This window comes from Rissa tridactyla, chromosome 4, assembly GCF_028500815.1.
Source record: "Rissa tridactyla isolate bRisTri1 chromosome 4, bRisTri1.patW.cur.20221130, whole genome shotgun sequence".
Classification (NCBI taxonomy): domain Eukaryota; kingdom Metazoa; phylum Chordata; class Aves; order Charadriiformes; family Laridae; genus Rissa; species Rissa tridactyla.
The window spans coordinates 92638805-92658868 of NC_071469.1; the positions used below are offsets into that span (position 1 = coordinate 92638805).

Sequence of the window (20064 nt, forward strand, 5' to 3'; positions counted from 1 at the left end):
GCTGCCTGCTCCATCCCGGGCTGTGCTTGCAGCCTTCCCCTGCGCTCCTGTCCCCTTCGGGATGGGAGAAGCCGGGAGCCGCGTCCCCACACGGGGCAGAGCTGGAGGTACCCTGACGTGCAAGACCACATTCAAACAGCACCGGAGACCAGCTGCCACCCCTTCCCTCTGCTAGCAAAGCAGTTTCCAAAGCCATTAGAGAAGCACGCTTCAGCATCATCTATAATTTTAAAGCGACGGTCTAATTTTCCTAAACCAGCAGCTGATTTTCAGCAGCAAGGAATGCTCTAGAGGAAGTGATTTTATTTTCCCTTCCCTTGCTGGACTTCCTAGGATGCAGCCTTTGATCCAGACTCCTGATGTTATCAAGTAGGAAGCTGCAGCTCTTTGAAGTGGGTTTCACGTCGTGCTTTAAACTTCTGGGGGTTTTAAACCTTCAGCACCAGGCGCAGCTTTGGTACGGATCATCCCGATTTCAGATTTGGGGACTGTGGCCACCGAGGGATGTCCAAGGGCTCAGCCGGGACCGCTCGCACCCCGGGTTGGGAGCCCGCAGAAGAGACGAGATCATAGCTCCTAGCCTGCTTAGAGAGATTTAATGCTTCAGGGAGCCCAGGGCTGTGGCCTGGGTAAGATTTGGATGCTGCACTGCTATTTTGAACATCTGGCCTTGCCACTGTGACCTGGGGCAGTGGAAACGGGTCACGTCCTGATTCCGGAGAAACTGCATGGCCTGGATGTTGGGATGATGTTTTCAGGGTTGCACTCGTCTGGGTCATTGTGAAACTCCTTTCTGCTTTGCTCACATGGCTGCCTGCCCAAAAATTTCACCCCGAAAAGGCACCTTCACCTCTTGTCTTGGAGGTGCAATGGATGCAGCTGGAAGCAACAGCACGAAGCTCTCCCAAAGCAGCAGCAAAAGGCTCCGGGACAGGAGCAGCCTCGAGCTGCTGGTGCTGGGAGCTCTGCTCACCTGTAGCGGATTAACAGGGGTGGGCTCCCGTCAGTTTGCAAACGAGTCCCGTATCACTAACGAGCAGCACCCACAAGCCGTGGGTCACACAGCCACCTCCTGGGACATGGGGATGAATCGAGCTTGATTTGTGCAATGCCTTAAGCCAGGCTTAAAGTGTAACTGTTATTGCTTATTTATATCCTTATATTTTTTGGTGGTCCAGGGCATGTTGTGCTGAGGTGTGGCATAGAGCGGGGTGGGGTGTGTGTGTCTCTATCCCTCAAAACAACCTGAATATTATCTGAAATGTTGCAGGTTCGGAGAGCAGGGAGGAGGGATTTGAAGGTGTTTGCAAGCAGCTCTTCCCCCAGCATGGGGTGAGGAGGGCGCTGGGTGTTGGGCTGTGGGCAGGTACCCCGAAGCGTGGCCAGAGAACCTGTGCCAACCTGGTGAGCATCCCTGGGGGAGGTGATGAGCAGGAGAGGAGGACTTGGATGTGAACTCTGGTACAGGCAGCGGTAGAGTCACTGTGAGAGCCCCCAGGGATCTGTCTTGAGCCTTTTTGTCCTCGTTCCTCATCACTCAATTAAAAAAGCAGGATAAAAAGTCGAGCTCAGAGATCGATAGGCTGTAAGGCAGGGGAGAAGGTGGTCTGCGTCCCTTGGCACGTGGCACCTCTCGGGTTTTGGCAGCTGGGGCACGCAGCCCTCCCCGGCCTGGCAGCACCAGCAGCGAGAGGGCAGACTGCAGGCAGGAGGGAGAGCAGTACATGTGGGTGCTTGCTTTCCCCTTGCTGTCCCCTGGCAGGGCTGCAGGCTTTGGTGAGGGTCCCCTGTGAACCCCACCACAGCATCCTCCTCCCAGCCGGATGAGGGGGCTCTTTCTAAACCCCTGCCCTGGCTTTCTGGAACAGCTTCTCCCATCAGAGCTTCTCCCAGATAGGTCCGGTACTTTGGACTCGATACCCCAGGGTAGCAGGATGAAGTCCCTGCAGTGGTGGCTTGGAGACCGTCTCCAGCATCCCCGTGTAGTCGTTCCCCGCTGAGACGAGTTGCTCCCTTCTCCCGCAGATCCAGCACCTGGTAAGCAGCCTGCCACCTTCGAGTGGCACGGGATGAGCACGAGCGCAGGAGGATCTGCCCAGGACAATCGGGAATGGCCTCTCCAGCCTTTGGGATTTGCCACACTGGGCAGCTCCGCATGTCTGGAGCTCACGAGGAGCCCAACTAGGGCAGGGAAGTCCTCAGGTGCCAGGTAGGTGATGGGGACACGGCCGCCCTCTTTGGGCAGGAGACAAAAAGCAGATTCCAAGGCTTGGCGCCAGCTCTGGGCACTGGTGGAGGATGTGCGGAGCCTTGGGGTGAGGTGTGAGGGTCGGGCAGCAAGCACCATCCGTGGGTCCTGCTCCTTCCCAGCACGGCAGCTGCTGCGGGTGCAGACTGCAAACCCCTCCTGTGCAAAGGCTGGAGTGGGTTTGGAGGAGAGGAGTGGTCCAGATCCAGGTCCCTGGCATGGTAGACCCACAGCTGAGTGAGTGATGGGTGCCCCAGACTTCCAGGGCCACCGTGCATCCCTCACCAGGGACCATCATGCCATAGCAGCCCTTCGTTTGCTTCCCATCAGCCCCATCAGGGGACACACTAACGAGGAGCTCCCAGGAGGGGCGGCCGAGCAGTGGGCTCTGCCCTGATCGATGTCCTGCTGAAGGACGGGTCTTCTCCGGAGAATCAACCCAACACCCGCCACTTCGTGCCGGGGTTGATGTCCCACACTGAGGGTGGCTGATCCCGGTGCCATTGCCTCGCTCGCTGGGAAAATTCCCTCTGGTTTCCTGATGGTGTAAGGACGCCGGACACGTGCATGAGCCCACGCTGCTGCTTCTTGCTTCTTAGCGACAAATCTGAAGGCCCCTGTGGTTTTTCAGGCCAGAAAATCATGGTTTTTCTCCCGCTCCGAACCAGCGTCCTCAGCTTCACAGAGACGTCTGGGGCTGAACTTTTGTCCTGCAGACAGAGACAGCTTTAATTGTGCCCCCATTAAAGCAGCTCAAGCTCTTCCCTTGAGTAAGCTCCACAAGGAAGATGGAAAATAGACCCTTAATGCCCTAAGAATTTTCCTCTCTTCCCCATCTTCCCTTCCATCAACTTTTAAGCTCATCCAAAAACTGCAGCCCTCTGCTTCTATACATTGATGGCAGGACAGGGATGCTGCAGCTTTGCCAGCAGCGCAGGCTTTCCATTGAGTTATAAGTGGAAGCAAATGGTTTAAAAGGAAATTAAATTTACAGCTCTATAAAAAAACGCATTTTATTGCTTTGCCTGTCGTTCGGTAGAGGCAGGGAGATAAAGGAATGCTTTGCATTTGTCTCTTGCCTCGGAGCCCGGAGGCAAAAAAGAGGAAACCCACCGATCATGCGACGGCCAGGCGGCCGGATTCAGCCCCGGCTCCGTGCGAGTCACGGGCAAAATCCGGGGAGGGGGATCCTTGGAGGTGATGCTCGCCAGGCGCAGTGAAACAGGATGCTTCGTGCTCTCAAATGTTGGCTGGATGAGGCCCCGAGTTTGGCTTGGAGAGCACGTTCTGCCCAAAGAGATTGGAGCGGGTCCTTCCCCAGACCCCAGCTAATTGCAGATTTTGCAAGCGTGCATACAGCAACACCTGAGGGCTTATTTACAGGGAAACATATAGCTCCTCTCTATGGTTTATTAATTAATCCCTTCCACACGTCATTACAGTACTGACTGGGGAGCTTAGAGTAAATGGCAATAAAATCTCTGCGCTGGACATCTGCAAAAGCCAGCGCAGTAAGTTCTTCAACAGAAATGGGAGGGAGAGGAGGGGTTGGTGCCTTCATATTTGAAAGCAGAGTGGCACAGGGCTGGCCGAGGAGCCAGGCTCGCCCGCGGGCACATGCCGCCTCGGCCGCTGGGTCTGTCTGTGCCAGCGTTGCACCATGTCCAACCGAGACGGGAGGATTGGGGAAGGGGAAGGCAAAGGGGAAGATGAAGGCCAGCGGTTTGTGTGTGCAGGGAGCTCGGTACGGCACGGTCCCTGGTGCAGATCCCCTGGGATTATAGGAGCATCCCGGCTTGGATGCGGATGGGTGTGGGAAGAGTGATTGGCGGCTCGGGTGGACTCGGTTTGCACAGCTCGGTGCCGGCAGCTGCAGCTCCGGGGTTGAACATCACCTTCATCACAGGAACGATCCCTCCCGGAGATGCCAGCTCTGAGGGGACCCACCGGGAGCAGCTGGGGTGACGTCTTTCCCCATTGCCACCTTCCGCAGGGCCTCGGCGCGGGCCAAGGGATGCTCTGGCTGTGCCCACCAAGCCTGTGTGAGGTAGACGAAGGAGCTTTGCCTTTTCCAGCGGCGCCTGAGCTACAAAGCAAGTGTGCGGAGGCTCTTGGCCCTCCGGAGGAGGAACCTCCCCCGGCTCCAGCCCTCCCAGCTGTGTCAATAGAGGAGGAAGAAACAAAAGTGCTCTTTCTTCGCCTGTTGTTTTTGCAGAGGGGGACAAGCCGATGGCCGTTGCACTGTGACACTGGCTGCTGGGGACAGACGTGTGTTGGGTTCGGCCGAGCTCTCCGCAGACTTCTGGGAGGTGTTCGACGGCAGGGTGCAATGAAGGGACTCCCAGACAGTCTTCTTATAGAGAGAGATATATATTTCCTTTTGCTGGTTACTTTATTGAGAGCAGATCGTTGAAGGAAGGAAGGTAAGGGGCTCTCTGGCCTTTCTCTGGAGCCAGGTTTTTTCCGGGAGCAGTGTCCTTCCTGCTGCCGTGGCCTGGGGTGGTTGCACATCTCTGGGCTTTGCTGGGACATCTCGCCCTTCGTGGCTGTCCACGCAGCTCTCCCCGTGTCCCCGCTGCCGGCTGCACCCAGGCTCCCCACTGCACGTTCTCCATCCCCACCTCCGAGTACCCTCCCTCGCAGGCTCTGCGTGCCACACAGCCCAGGGAAACGCGGGCCGAGGACATCATGGGGACAAGACCAGGATCTCGCCGGTCCTCTACATTCCCCCAGCACCTTCCAGCGAGTGATCCTGCAGGCAGCTTCTGAAGTGCTTTGCAAGACGTCAATGGCTCATCTTGCTAGAGCATCCCCCAGCGATGCCGCTGTTCTTCCCGTGCTTCCAAGCACACAGAGCTCATCAGGGCTTCGGAGCAGCAGCTTGTTCCTGGAAAGCCTCCTCCGCACCCCCCTGGGCTGCAGATCCAGGAGCCTCCCCATCGGGGTGGGTCCGAGACAAGCCCAGGTGCAGGCAGCGGTGGCCACAGCTGCCGGCCGACCCTCTGCCACGTTTCCTCCCCGGCATAGCTCCGTGGCAGCCTCTCCAGACTTGACATCAGCTGTGAAAACAAGAGGAGCCGCCTTCCCGCATGGTGCAGGAGATGTGTCCGGCTGTTCCGGCAAAGCCCCTGCCACCGCTGCGGTGTGGGGAGCAGAGGACTCACAGCGTCGGGTGCATTGGGCATCTCAGCCTTTGCAACGGGAGGATACCCGGCCCCGTTTGCCCACTGCTAAACATTATATATACTTCTAGGATTGGAATGATGAAACGTGAGAGTTTAATCGCCATGCCTGTTCATTTTAAAGGGCCTTGCCCGAGAATGGCTGGGGAGAGGCTTGGAGGAGACCCCATGGGAACACAAAGCTCCCCTCGTTATTCTCCCCAGATCTGCTCCCACTTTCAGAATGCCTCAAAAGCTGCAACTTGAGTATTATCATCCCTCCTTCTGGCAGTGCCGTCAACCTAGAGCTTTCCTGCAGAAGATGCCAGGTCCCACTTGTGTTTTCCACCTCTGACGGGGTCAACGTAGCCCTGGCCGGGCTGCCAACACCAGAGATGTGCTCCAGGTCTCCCCACGCATCCCTCCTTCTGGTACCGGGGCTGGATAAATCCATGCAAGCATCTTGCAGCCTTAGGGCTGGTGAGCATCTCAGGAGCCTTTGCTCCAGCTTAAAACCCAGGGTTGTGGCAATGTCTGTGGGCGAGAGCAGGGGACCTGAGTTGGCTCTGCCCAAACCGGTGTGTGCCTGCCTGTATCAGGGTGGGAACAACTGGGTTTCTTCTCGTGGACCCTCATTTTCTTCATATACAATGATGGAGTTGGTGGTGGCAGCGTTCCTGCTGTGAAATCCCCAATGCAAAGCCAGTCTGCTGGCCGTGTACATCCATCACTTTTCCGTAGGAAGCCCAAGTCGACGCTCCGAGGATGAGTCACGCAACAAGGAGATAAAGCGAAGTCGAGCGGAGCTATTCTGATTCACGCTTTGCCTTGAAAAGCAGCAGATTTATGCGCGGCGTTTGCAGGGCCAACGTGATATAAATCAGCTGCTCTCCCGTGTCGTCTCCATTGCTGCTGCTGGTTCCCACGCATATATCCATTTTAATCTCTGGGCTGACAGGGAGAAATCATTCCTGGATGCTCCTGAGGCCAGCCAGCGTGCTTTGGGCAGGAGAAGGGGAGTCCCAGAGAGAGGAGAACGACGTCTGTTGCTCGAAGAAAGCATCTTTCATCAAGCAGACATATTTTGGTGGCTCCTTCCCACGTTGGATGCTCCGGCCAGGTCTGCCTTTTTCTCTTGACCCAACGGGGCTGTACATCGGTGATGGGTCACCTCTGGGGTGCCAAACCTGTTGTCCCCAGAGCTGTCTGGTCACGTGCATCACCGCGACAGGGATGCTCAGAGGATGCTGGAGCGGGGAGCGCCGGGGAGCTGGCGTGCCTGGGTTTGCAATTGTGGCTCCTGGTGCTCAGCTGGTTGCTGGCAACTGGAGTCAGGGAGAGGAAAACAATACGCAATTGCACTGCAATTAAACAGCCTCCTAATTGTAGCGCTACAATACGGCTCTTCCGCTGCTTTCTAAGTTTGGTGGCATAATTACAGCAGCAGGGTAAAGGCAGCATCTTTGTTCCCACCGTGCCAAGCCCTGCCTTCCAGGGATTTTGGATTTGACCGTATAAATCCTGGGCTGAAACCTGGCATCCGATGAAAGGGAAAAGTAACCCCCAAGCTCTGCCTGGGCTTGGCCCTGGTGAGGCACGATGGGCAGAGCCCTCGCACCCCCTGCAGCCCCCGCCGTGCTTGCCGGCCATGTCCCGGGGCAGAGGCAGGCAGCACATTTCCCTCTTCTAACGTGTTTTTGCAAAGCAGCTTTTAAAAAAAAACAAACCAAACCAACCAACCAACCAAAGTCTCGCCCTGGTCGATCATTGTAACTCTCAGTTTAGAAACACGCGGCGAGGAAGATTAAAGGGTGGCTCGGGGGAAGGCAGGCTGGGTGTCAGGATGCTGGGATGTACCAGGAGCGGACGCGGGCGCAAGGGAGTTGTCCTCTTGCCATGACTCCAGCTTCCCATCTCGGCTCTTTTTCGGGAGGACATGGGATGATGAATCTGTTTCCCTCTTGCAGATCCCGGTCCTGGCTTGTTATTGTAGGGTTGCTTGTGCGGGGTGGTTTGTTTCGGGAGCATCCCCCCAGCATCCCCGTGCACACGAGGGGCATCGACCGCCCTGGGGGGGCAGGTGCCTTGTAGGCAGCGCTGCCTGCCCCGAGGAGACGGGCAGCGTGGGCACGGCGATGGCCAGTGGGGCGCAGGCAGACTCCCAGACCTATATTTAATTTTTTTTTCATATATATATATATTTTTTTTTTTTTTATACTGTGGGTTTGAGGAATCCCGAGATAAATGCCACTTTCTGTGTTAAAAGGAGGACGCCTTGGAAGGCAGGGGAGGGAAGCTGAATCGCAGCCTGTGTTTTCGGTTGGAAACGTGTCTCGGGTCCCGAATGTTTTCCATCACACAGGCGGGTTTGTGTGGGTTCACCTGGGCAGGAAGCGGCGGGGTAAAGCGATACCCCACGGGGCGCGGGCGGCCCTTCTCCAACACCCCCTTTCCCTAAACCCGATAGCAGCCGGCGGCTGTTAATGAAATAAGCAGCCACTTTACGGCAGCTCTCGCGCCATGTGCGAAAATTATTAGTTGCAACGTTTTGCTGGAAAACGGAGGAAAAGGTGGGGGGCAGATGAGAGATGCATGAAGTTATTTGCTCCGCAGCCCCATCCCCGCACCGGCACGAATATCCCACCCTGCTTCCCCCTGGAAATATCTCCCACCCGCTCCCAGCAGCACTAAATCTCCAGGTGAAGGAAAAAAAACCTCTTGGTCTGTGAATTCACTGTAAAAGTATGTGGGATTTAGTAACATTGCGTTAGCACTGGTTCGGTCATTGCTAAATAACTGAGGGAGATAAATAGTTTCTGGTGTCCGTCGGATTAGGTATTGTCTGGGATGCTTTCTGCAGGGAGGAAAAATAATCCCGGGATGAGCATGGCCCATGGGATGGGGAATGATGTCCCAAACCCCTGCCCTCTCCTACCCGTGTCTGCCCGCCGCTGGGGTCTAGACAGAAACCACTAATGAGTGGGTTTCACCTGTTTTTCAGAAGCAAGATTTAAAAAGAAAAAAAAAAAAAAGTCACTGTTTGGAAGAATTTGGTTTTCCAGCCAGGATATAAAAATACACATTTTTTGTTCCAGACTCCCAGAGGGTCAGGGACGGGGGAGGTTGTTCTTTTTCATTCCTCCTTCAGTGGCCGCAGATGAGGAAAGGGATGATGCACATGGGAAAACATGGAGCCTGGTCCTCGGGGGCATTTCCACCCCGTTTCTGTGCTTTCCAGCCACTTTTTGCTTGCAACATCACTTCACCGGGGGGATTCAGTCCCAGGAGTGGCTGCATCTGTGTTTTCCCTGGGGGAAGGGCAGCAGCATCCCCTCCTCAGATCTGGTCCCCCTGAGCCAACATCTTAAAATCTCCCTGCCCTGCCTGAAAACCATACCCTGAAGCAGAAGGGAAGTTCCCAGTCCTCGCTTTGCATCTTGGAAGCACACACTAAGGAGGGATGTTATCCCGGACCGGTACCTGCACCAGTGCAGCAGGGATGGGCTTGGACCCCGAGTGTTTCTCCACCTCACGGAGCACCAGCAAAAGGCAAATATTTTCAGGATGGCATTCGTCAGCCCTCTGAAATATCCTCTGCTAATTTTTTTGACTGATGAAAGGAAAATACACTGGTGTGAGGCAGGAGATTTTGTCACTCGGCGTGTCTCTGGAGAAAACGTGCCTCCTGCGCAAACAGAGCCTGGGCTTGTCCGGATGATGAATATTGGCATTATTCGACCGCACTCGCTCACGGACGGTGCCTGGTGAAAAAGAAAAGAAGAAAAAAAAAAAGCAGAAGAAATAGCACGAAGCCTCTCAGTGGCTTTTCTTCACCTTGGTATCGCGTGGCTCGTGCCCTTCCTGCCGTGGCTGGGGCACAGGGATGTGTCCCCACATCTGCCACCCAGCAGCTGGACGGGCTGCGTGCGCCTGGAAACCCATCGGCAAAATGCTTTTCATTACTCGCCCTTTGAAGTTTCAGGCATGTGCCGGAGTCCTGTTCGGCACCTGCAAACAAACCTGACCCGAGCGGCCGCCCAGCTTTGATGTTTTGTGGCGCAGGAGGGTCTCCGTGGCCATGGGCTACCGTCACCCTCCTGGAGAGGGGGCGGAGGGGACCAGGCCCCCGGGAGGGATGACGGAAAGCAGGGCTGGATTTTGGTCCAGCTCATCCTCACTCCACAAACCAGGGGTGCACTGCCAGGGTGTGCAAAGCCACCCTGCCTTTATGTCACTGATGCTTTGACAGGTCCATATAGGCAGGCAGAGGAGGACCAAGCTGCGTGCCATCCTGGGCACTGCCCGCTGCTGGCAGCCGTCTGCTGCTCCCTGGCTGGGGCTGCCGGGGCCATGTAACCCGCCCGGCTGCCACCAGCATCTTTACGAAGCGGCCGATTGAAGTTCGCCATGAATGTCCCTCTGTTCGCCAGCCTTTTTATAGCTCCGTGCGTTTTTCTTGGCCCTGAGCGTTCCTGCTCCCGTTGAGAACAGAGAGCATCTCTCAGCGCCGGCGTCCGCAGCCAGCCGGGATGGGAGGGGGCTGCACAGGGGCAGCTCATTTTTCGGGGTCCCGCTGCCCGAAACACAATGTTCCCACCGTGCCTATTCCCTGGCACTGGGGCAGCCAGAGCGGTTTGTAGCTCAGACAGGACAGACCTCGAGGACCGTCCTGGCGAGGAGCTGCAGTGATGCTGGAGTCTGAGCATCGAGCCCTTTCGTAAAACCCCAACCCGGCACTGCGGTTTCCTGCGTGGCACATCCCTTCTGCCTCCCAGGGACATCACTTATGGAAAGGTGTACGTAGGCAGTAAATTAAGGGGATTCTATTGAAATCCTCTCTGCTGCGGGGGCCGGTGGGGTCCCTGTCTCCGGCAGCAATGGGGAGGGACGTGGCTGTGGGGGTTCTGATGCAGTGTCTGCGCCGTGGCTGCAGGTCACAGGCAGCTGAGGATGGCTTCAGGATGCCGGCTGCGAGCATCGGGGCTGAGATGATGACTCCGGAGCCGGCATCAGTCTGGAGAGTGGCAGGGATTTTGCAGGGACGTGTGTGAGCTCACGGAGGATGCAAAGCAGTGGTGCCAGCTCGTAGGGGCTGGATGAAGGGGGACACCCATGGCATTGCAGTGGGAGGTCCCGGCGCCCCGGGCTGGCATGTTTTGGTAGGCAGAGGGAAGGTGGGCTGGGAGGTGGGCAATGCATACCCCTGTGATCCCACTTGATCTGTGATGTGCCCCTCACCCAGGCTTCTGGGCATGGGTGGGTGATCCCAGCTAGCTGCTTGAAGTCCTTCAAGGCAGCTACGTAAGCCCCTTGGCTCCTCGGGGCAGGTGGCACCTGAAGCAGGTCCATGTAGCCCATGGCATCCCATCACCACCGGAGGTCTGTGTGCGGGGGGGACACGGATGGGACAGCACCCATGGGTCACCCCAGCCATGATTCCACCAGGGACCAGCCAAATCTGCCTGTCCTGGTGAGAGCTGTGCCGGTACGGCAAAGCCAGCCTTTGCATTTAGCTCAACAGCTTGTTTGCATTCTACTAGCCAAGGCAAGCAGCGGGGCTCGTGCGGGGACAGTCTGGGGTTAAAGCAAACCTTGCAGTGGACGTGGTCTCGGGTTCTTGTGCAGTCTGCAGGGTGTTTTCCAGCAAAGCCATGCGTGGGGCTTCTCCCCCCCTGTGCCCTGGGTGTAATCGGATCCGTCTCCCACCAAGCAAGCATTTGTATTCAGAGCATTTTCTGAATGTTTTGCATTTGGGAGACACACGAGGAATGTCTGCTGGGGAGGGCAAACAGCCTGTGAACCGGCGAGGCGCTGGTCCCTGGCCCGGGCTGCATTTCGGGGACCTGAGCCCCAAGGTTGTCCCTGCTCGGGTCCCACTTCAAACCCTGCAGCTTTCCTGGCGCAAAAAAAGAGGCGTTTTTTCAGTGAAGAGAAACCATGGTTTCTACCAACACCTTCCGGGACTGGTCTCCCACAGAGCATCTCCTGGCCTCCACCGCGAACCCTGAAATTGCAGCCAAACATTGTTTGGGAGAAGGTGGCTGCTGGAGCAGCGTCGTTGGGTCTCACTGTCCCCAGCCTTCTCCTTCCCGAACCCCCTGTCCAAAGTTGGCACCGCGCCGGGCGGCTGCTTGCAGACACCTTTGCTTCCCTCTGCAGGAAATCTCCATAAATTGCAAGTCTGCCTCCGTGCAGCGCGTTATCCCGAAAGCTGGACCCCACCAGGGATGGAGCTGCTGCAGGGGGGGGACACCAAGTTCGTGTCTGGATGGCGTGGCCCGCCAGAGCCACTGGCTACTTTTATCTCCATCACTTGACTATTATACTTAATCAGGAAGGGGGGAATATTATAATTTTTTTTTAAAAAAATCCACTTTTCTTTTATACAGAGCAAATTATAATCGCTTTTAATTGAAAAAAAAAAAAAAAAGCTGATAATATTCTGAACCAAATTTCTGGAAGAGAATAATTAACAGCGCAATAAATCCCCAAAGGAAATGCTCATTAATCTTGTCTTTCAGAAGCAAATTTCAGAGGAGAGCTTATTTAAAACATTGCTAATAATTATAGGAAAGTTGACAGCTTAAAAGCCCCCAAATCTAGCAGCAGTCTCCTCCTATCAGATTCTGCGGTAACTAGTTCAGGCTGGACGGGAGCGTCTCTGCTCTCCGGGCTGGGGTGGCCTCCACGGCTGTCAGGTACCACCAGGGATGGGAGAGACGCCCCAGGATGGTGCCAGATGGGTAACACGGGATGAGAGGTCTGTGTCACCAGGGACGGGCTGGGAGGGCTCCTGCCGGGGGTCGTCCCTCCTGCCTGAGCTTGGGGACAAGCCGAAGGAGGGTGACAAGATCATCTGAACCAGCCTGGTGGGTGCTCTCAGAGCATCCCTGCTGGGGCTGCTGGCCGGTGCCGCGACGCTCCTCGTGCCACCCGTGGTCCGTGAAATGCCGTTCGCTCTGTCTGCCAAACCCTGGCTGTGCGCGGGTCTCCGGGGCCGTTGCACCCTTTAAGCAAGAGCACTTTGGGGAGGAATAATGGGATTTCGCCACTCTCGCAGAGACCAGCCTCCACCAGGGAGGTGGCAGTCCGTCCGTCTGTCTGCTGGGGCTTGGCAAGGCCGGTGTCACCAGGCATCAGTGTAGATGTAGAAGGGATGAGACCTGCAGGAAAGTGGCCTTCCCCGGCTGCTTGCCCGCAGATGGGGGGCTCACGGGACCCCCATGGGTGAGGGCTGGACCCGTGCGCTCGCTGCCGTGCGTCCATTCGACGCAGGAGCAAAACCCCATTTGAAGTCTGTGACTGCGTTAATTGCAATGAGTCAATTAATTTCGCTCGGAGATACTTTGTGTGCGTGTGTGTGTGTGTCTGCCCAAAGGCAGAACTGGCCCAATGAACGTGGGGCAGATTCCGATCTGCTGTGGGCCCCCCCGATCCATCCCCGAGCAGCCGCTCCGGCAGCCGCGCTGCCGAGCGAAGGGGAGGAGAAGGATGCCAAAAGGACAACGAGCTAAATGAGGCTTGGGTGAAAATACCAGTGATGTGCTCATTGCTCTCGGGTTTCCTGTCCCCGTTTGACCAGGGCTGGGAGCGGGAGCGGAGGGAACGGCAGCTTGGAGCAGACCCAGGCTCCGCCAGGAGGAAGGAAACGTGATAGTGGCCTGGGAATGGTGTCATTGCCTTTGCTCTTTTGCTTTTTTCTCTTCTTTTTTTAGGGGGGTCACGGAAGGCTGGGAGGGAAATGCTGAGCAAGGCCCTGTCTCAGGGGAGTGGGGCGAGGGGGATACGGTGACGTGGGACACCGGTGTGCCGTGCCATGGCGATGCCCGAGGGGGTCAGCCGGGGCTGGGGGCAGTTGGATTGTTGTCGCTGGGCTCCTCTTCCCCAAAATCCATCCTTTATCTGCATCTCCGGCAGCGCTCATAATCATTTCTCCTCTTGTTCCACCGGCTCCCCTTCAGCACCCTGTGCACAGGGGTGTCGATGGACAGTTTTTTGTTCAATTTAAAAGGAGAGGAAAATCCTGCCTTTTGGCTTATGCAAATTCGCTCCGCTTCGATAACGGATCTGCCCAGGTCACGCAGACCTGGGGAGATGGGGAGATTTCGTCGCGGCAATATTTAATACCTCTCCAAGGCCCCAGTGAAAGAGAGCACTTAATCCCACGCTTAATTTCATTTCTGTGCCTTAAAATACCGAGCGAAGCGAGGGCCTGGGCCCACTCAGGCACGCCGCCGTTCTCCAGACAGGCAGGAGAGCAGCCAGATTTCAGCAAAAACTTGACCAGGGGCCGCGGTCCGTCCCGCTGCGTCCACTTGAGCGCCGTCAGGATGCAGGCCGGCTGTTGGGTCACCCGCAGGATGATGTGGGATGTGCCGGTACCCAGAGCCCTTCGCCTCCCCCAAGCACCCAGCAGGACACCAGCCTGCTTCTGGCCTTCCCATCTTCTGCTTTAATCACTCAAAATGATGTCTAAGGAGTTCATTTTGATTTTTTTTAATTTTTTTTTTTTTTTTTTTTGCCACGCTCCTCTGTCCAGGTACCACCCTGCCCCAGGCAGGTCCTGCCGTGTCGGGGACGCCAGGGGTTCCTGCGGTCCCCTCCCGCCTGCTCTTTGTCATCCGGAGCCATCATTTTCATTAGGCAGCTGCTCGGTACCTCGCTGCCCCGCGCGCCTTTTATCTGCGTTCTGTTAAATGATCTCAAATATGTGATATGATAAAGACAAACAAACACCCGTTCAATTTAGTTCACCCTAATGCCAGACTCTACTTTTACCGAAGTAATTAAGATTAATGCAGTTGATAATTTAGGAAGCATTCTTAAATGTACCCTTCTGGCAGCATCTAACATGTAATTTTACCTTAGAAGATTTATCGGAGCACTTAGGTAACAGATAGTTCCTTAGCAAACAGGAGCATTTAGAAGGAAAATGAAAGATTAATATTTCTTAAATAAATGTCAAAATAAGTCATTCTTTATTACAACCCTACAAAGATGTTGCTGTCAGGCCCGGCCCCTCTGCTGATTCCTGGGGGAGATTAAACCTGCCGCAGTCTCAGGGGCTCGGCGAGCAGGAAGGGAGGAGGTCTCAGATGTCCGATGCCTCTGTTTTTTTAGGGAAGCAGAGGCTTTGAAGGGCTCTACTCGCCCGTGCCAAAACACGCCAGAACCAGGGCAGATCCTTGCTTTGGCGGGGAGTTTGGGAGCTGACCCTGACCTTGCTCCAACCTGTCCCCATTCACCCCGGCAGCTCCCGGTCCGACTCGGCACATCCCAGCTGCCTTTCCCGCTCGGCGATGGGCGAGAAGCGGCTGAGCTAAACCTCGGGAGAACCTCGCCGCTCTCTATCGCCAGCCATCTTATTTCCTTTGGAAAAGACTCAGACACCGTTGGCCGTGGCTGGGGATGGGACCGGAGCGAGGGGCCGTAGCTGATTGACGCCCAGCTCCCGCAACCACCCAGCCAGGGAATTAAGGGATTTGCTTCACCAGGTCACCCTGATCCATCCATCTCTTTTCATGCAGATTGGGGTGACCTCCAGCCAGGGCTGAGCCGTATCCCGTGTCTTGTCCTCTCCCCTCACGCCAGCCACCTCCTCTCCGCCGTGTCCCGGGGCGCATCCCCTCTGCCAGACGTGCAGCCTCCTCTCGCAGCGCCTCGGGGTCTGGCGGCATGAAGATTCAGGAGGGACCCCGGGCAGGGCGCCGAGACGCCGCCTTGCAACACCCCCACATCTGACGGGGCGCCCAGGGAGCTGCCAGGCTCGGCGGTGCCCGCCCGGGGACCTGCCCTCCTCCACTATTTTGCATTATAAGCTGAGGAAGGATTAGGACTGTTTGCAAAATCTGGATCCCGAGCGAAAGTTGGATTCTCACCAGCTTGGAAATTCAAAGCTGTTCGGATCCAGAAAATCAATTTTGGATCATCGTTGAGCAAGAAGCAAACTTTCTGAATAACCTTCCAACTTCTCCTCGGGCCAGAAAAATCTGCTGGAAACAAACTTCTCGCAGTGCTCCTTGCCCCGCCACAGACAGACCAGACCATCCAGGAGCGCGCGTGTGTGTACACCCCCCCAGCATCTTCCCCAGCCCCTCTTACAAGGTCCTTTTCAAGCTGTCGGCACCAAGGCTCAGCTCCTTCCCGCTGCGGTTTCTGCCCAAGGGATGCTCCAACCTCCCCCCAGCCTTCCTCAGAAAGAGCCTCTGTCCATCCCCAAACCTGCCCCTTTCATACCGGGCAGTGCCTGGGCATGGGGCCAGCCCTGGTCCCCATCCCAGCCTGCCTCCTTGGGGGCGAGCAAGCCCCTGGGGCTCCCCAGGACCAGGGCTGGCACGGGAGATGTCACATCCCACCTGGTGAGATGCTCCCACCCGCTGCATCCTGCCGGGGCGGGAACCAGGCCCCTTATCCTGCTTTTCTCTTTATTTGACCAGAAAATGAGTCAACGTCAGAACAGGGTTTGACGTGTCTGGGTATGACCCATGCGCTCTTGGGGAGCAGTGGACATGGGTTAACTCCAGGATGGACCCAGGGCTGGTGGCGAGGTAGCAGCAATCCCTTAAAATCAGCTCCTTTTCCCAAACTTGGGAAAAAACGCCCTTTTGCCAACTCAGTCCCAAGGTATAACATAAATGAGCGCTGCTTTGGGAGTGTGGCCTGATCCAGCATGGTATGGGACGGCAATGGGCAGGAGGTGGGCTTCTCCTCCACCACCTGCCCTCCCGGGGCTGGGCATCGCGGGGACTGGCACGTCACCGCCCAGCTGGGGGGCACTGAGGGTCCGGGGCTGGTTTGGGGGGGACCTGGCCTGTCGCTGGGTGCAGGATCAGGCCTGGCTGGCAGCTGCCCTGCTGCTGCTCTCAGCACCTGCTGGAGGCTGGCCGGTGCCCTGAGCGCGCGCGGGGATGTGGTTTGGGCTTTGGCTATCCTCAGTCTCCCCTTCCTCCTCCTCCTCCTCCTCCTCACACCGGGGACGAAGTTTGCTGCTGCTCGGGGCCGTATCCTGACTGCGGTCACAATAAGTCCCTGCCAGGCGTCGGGTCTGCAGGACCCCAAACTGCAGAGGCGGTAGCTGGGATGCAGGGGATGGAGCTGGGATGCAGGAGAGGGGGAGGTGGGACCCTATCTCCACCCGTGCCTCAGTTTCCTCACTTCCACAGCACCCTATGACCACGCACCCTGCCAGAGCCACCCACCCGCGGGGACCCAGATGGGGGTGGCCATGATGGGACGTTTTTGGGGTGGAAACCCCTCCTTTTGGCAGCCGAGCGCTCCCCACGCAGTGCAGTGCCGGCAGCCAAGCCAGACACGGATTCCTGACATATTTTTCTCTTTCCTTTGCAGCCAAGAAATTCATATTTCATGGGAGGTGAAAGTGAGTCCCGGCAGTAGCTGAGCGGCGGAGGGTGCCAAGGTACGGGCCAGCTGACGGCGCAGGGTCGGATGCTATTTTTGGGAGCCAGACGCTCTCCTCCTCATCCCCGACGGGCTCAGGGGATGCCCCCGGCCCCGCCGAGCCCCGGCTGCAGGGATGCTTGGGGACCTCCCCGGCTGCTTCTCTGGCCCCGCAGCAACCCGACCGCGAGAGGCAGAAAGTTTAAAGCCTCTGCAGGCTTTGAGAGGGGGACAGCTGACAAGGGGAAGGGATTCTTCGCAGCCCCACCCAGCCAAAGCCCTGCCTGGATAGGATCGACCCGCCTGGGTAGGATTTAAATCCTTTAGGCAGCGGTTAAATGCCCCTTTTTGGGGACAAAAACCCAAAGTGTGTTCAGAGTCATCCCTGCATCTCACAGAGGCGGTGAAAGCCTGCAGAGCTGAGGGGGTTCATTTTGGGACCCCCGCATGCCCCCTGCCCATCTCCCTCCCGCCAGCCGCAGCCAAGGGCATTTGCCTGGGTGATGCCACCCAACTGGCATCTTGATTTTTTTTTTTTCCCTTCCACTCACTCCCACGCCCGTCCCTGAGCCGCCGTTGCCGAAACCGCAGTGCCTCCGGCTGCGATACCCACCCAGATAACAGCAGCCCCATCCCGGGGTGGTTGTTTATTCACCTCGCAGGACCAGCCTGTGAGCTCGCCCCGGCCAAACCCCGACCCGAGCCGCAGTCCTGGGACCCCCCACCCCGACCGGAGCCCCTTACACCCGGCCCTGCGCGTCTCCCAGCCCCATCAGGGCTTCGCTGGACCGGGCGCTGTACATACAAATAGCAAGAACAGTCCCTGCCTTGCTAATCTCGATAGACGATACAAAGAGCAGATAGGCGAGGGGAAGCGTTATCGGGCCTGATTTACAGATGGAGGGCTGAGTCACCGTGATTAACTGACTTACCCAAGGTCATGCAAGGGAGAGGCCGAGCCGAGCGCTGAACCCGGCTCTCCTGAGTCCCCCAACGAGGCCATCCCTCCGCTCCCTGCCATGGGGAAGGAGTTTTTCCTTCCGCCTGGAGCGATGCTCGGCTGAGCCCGGGGAGGGGCTGGGCAGCGGGGCTGGACCTGCCTCTCTGCAGGCAGCGCCGCCGGTTCAGCCCTTTCTTCATGCTTCACTTCGGCAGCTGGTGGGGTTTTCTTGTTGGCTGTTGGGCTTTTTTTGCTGTTCACACAACCGTTTTGTTACCCCGCCGCTGTTTTCCTCCAGAGTGGGCTTGAACCCCAGGGAGATGCCTCACCTGCTGCTGCATTGCCCACGGTGGGGACGCGGTGGTCCCCTTGCTTTTTGTGGTGTGCTCCCCACATGGTGTCCTAGTCGAGGTGCAAAGCTTCAGCATCCTGCTGGTGGGATTCACAGCTTTTCTCTCCTGGGAAGCAGACACTATCAGGGTGACAGAGTCCCGCCGGGACATGCGTGCCGGGACAGCCCTGCAGGAATAAGTGCTGAAGGAACGGGGAAGCGCTAAGGTTCTCGGGGAGCACAGGCAGCCCCAGGGGACCCTCGGCTCTGCCCCTCGAGCACAACGGGCTCTCGGGGTGCGAGGAACTGAGCTGCTTGGCTCCGGGTGCCAGAGAGCCAGGGCGGTGAATCACAACCTGTCTGGCACGTCAGGGCTCCCAGCAGGATGGGACCTGCCCCGTGGAGTGGCATGCCAGGCTCTGCCTTGCCAGCCAGGCTCCTGCCATTGCTGCTTGGCTTGTCCCTGTGTCCCCAAGCCGCAGCCGGGCTGCAGAAGGCTGTGGGTGGCCCCATGTTGGCCCCAGCATGGGAGGATGCTCCAGGGACAGGCGAAAGGGCCGAGCACCCAGCAGGGCACACAATTGCAGGTGAGGATCGCTCTCCCTGCAGCCAGGCAGCCTGGTAACAAATATCACGTGCTTTTTTTAAAGCACAACCTTCCTTTGCCCCCGTCCCATCCCTTTCCAGCTCCTCTTCCAGGAGCTGAAACATAAAAACCCAAGAAGTGATGCCACCCAAAGAGAAGCCTGGTCCCAGGGGCAGGCTGAGGAGCGGGCTGAGAGCTGAAATGGTCCCTATTTTCATTTTATTCTGGGTTTCCCATCCCGCAAGGGGCGAACTAAGTTTGGGCTGGATCCGTAAACCCTCTGGTGATGGATGCAGGCAGCTGCCTGGGGAATATCACTTTAAATCAACACGCCCAGCCCTCCTTATCGAATGCCCCATCGGGAGAAGCACTGGCTGAGCCCCACCGAGAGGCCCCACACTTGTGCGCCGTGCGGCTCCCAGGGCTGCCGTGCCATCCAGACGGTGATGTGCCGTGGCCGCAGCCAGCAGGAGGGACCCCCACGCAGGGACGGGGGACCCCCAAGCCCTGGCAAGGGGACAAGCATCAGGGTTTTGGGGAACGAAGCCCTAATTTACACCTTGCCCTTATCTCCCGCTATCATTTGCATGGGGTAAATTTGAGCCCATCCCCTTCCCAGACTCTGCCACCACCGCCGGGCACCCCAGCGCATGGATCCCCTTCATCGGCGGGACAGTCCCGTGTGCCACCGGCTCTGTTTTCCCCATCTCCATCCCTGTGCCAGCGCAAGGAGCGCGGTGTTTGTTTCTCCTGGCGCTCAGCACTAATGCAGCAGCAAACCCCAGCCCTTGCCATGCAAATCCTGCAGCTTTACCGAGACACAAACGAGCCTTTCCTTCAAAAAAAAAAAAATATTAAAAAAAAAAAAAAGGGCTCCTTTATGTGGCTGAAAGAGCACGGCTGTGATAATGTAGCGAGCGCTGGCCTTGGGTATTTTATCTTGGCAAGGAGCCTTTGCAAATTTAAACAGCAGCAAACAGGCTCTTTGCAGTTGTGGCTGGAAGCGGCATAAGTGGCGCATTGTTTTGCAAGCAAAACCCCGGCGTGCCAAAGGGCCGCGTGTGAGCTTTGGCCGGCGCGTGCGGGGGGCGAGCGCGATAGGGTCCGGCCCTATCAGCCCGGCATCCATTTCACTTAGCGGGGTGTGAAATTGTGGAGGAATCCGAGCCTGGCAGCTCAAAGCAGAGAGGGGACCCCGGGGAGCCCCCCCGCCTTGCTCTTCCCCTCGCCGATCTTTGCAGAAGGAGTGGCGGGGATGCAGCCCTGCGATCGCTATATATATATATATAATAATATTCTTAACGCCTATGTGCTGTAGCGGCACTGTGGAGCGCTGGGTGCTCACCCCGGGGGCATGCAAAGCGTCAAATGTGAACCGAGAGCCGAGCCATACGTGCCGCG

The 20064-nt window shown here is 57.1% G+C and overlaps 1 protein-coding gene across 2 annotated transcripts in view; it reads left to right on the plus strand.

Moving 5' to 3' along the window:
* Positions 1–2163: 2163 nt before the first annotated feature.
* Positions 2164–20064, plus strand: part of ZNF469 (zinc finger protein 469) — a 32773-nt gene continuing 14872 nt past the window's right edge. Inside the window, exons 1-2 of one of the 2 annotated variants that reach the window (XM_054201210.1) lie at positions 2164–2209; positions 16756–16825. The gene's annotated coding sequence lies outside the window, so the exon portion shown is untranslated. Of the gene's footprint in view, positions 2210–6446; positions 6530–16755; positions 16826–20064 lie in introns of those variants that run through there. The other variant, XM_054201209.1, reaches the window with a different exon arrangement.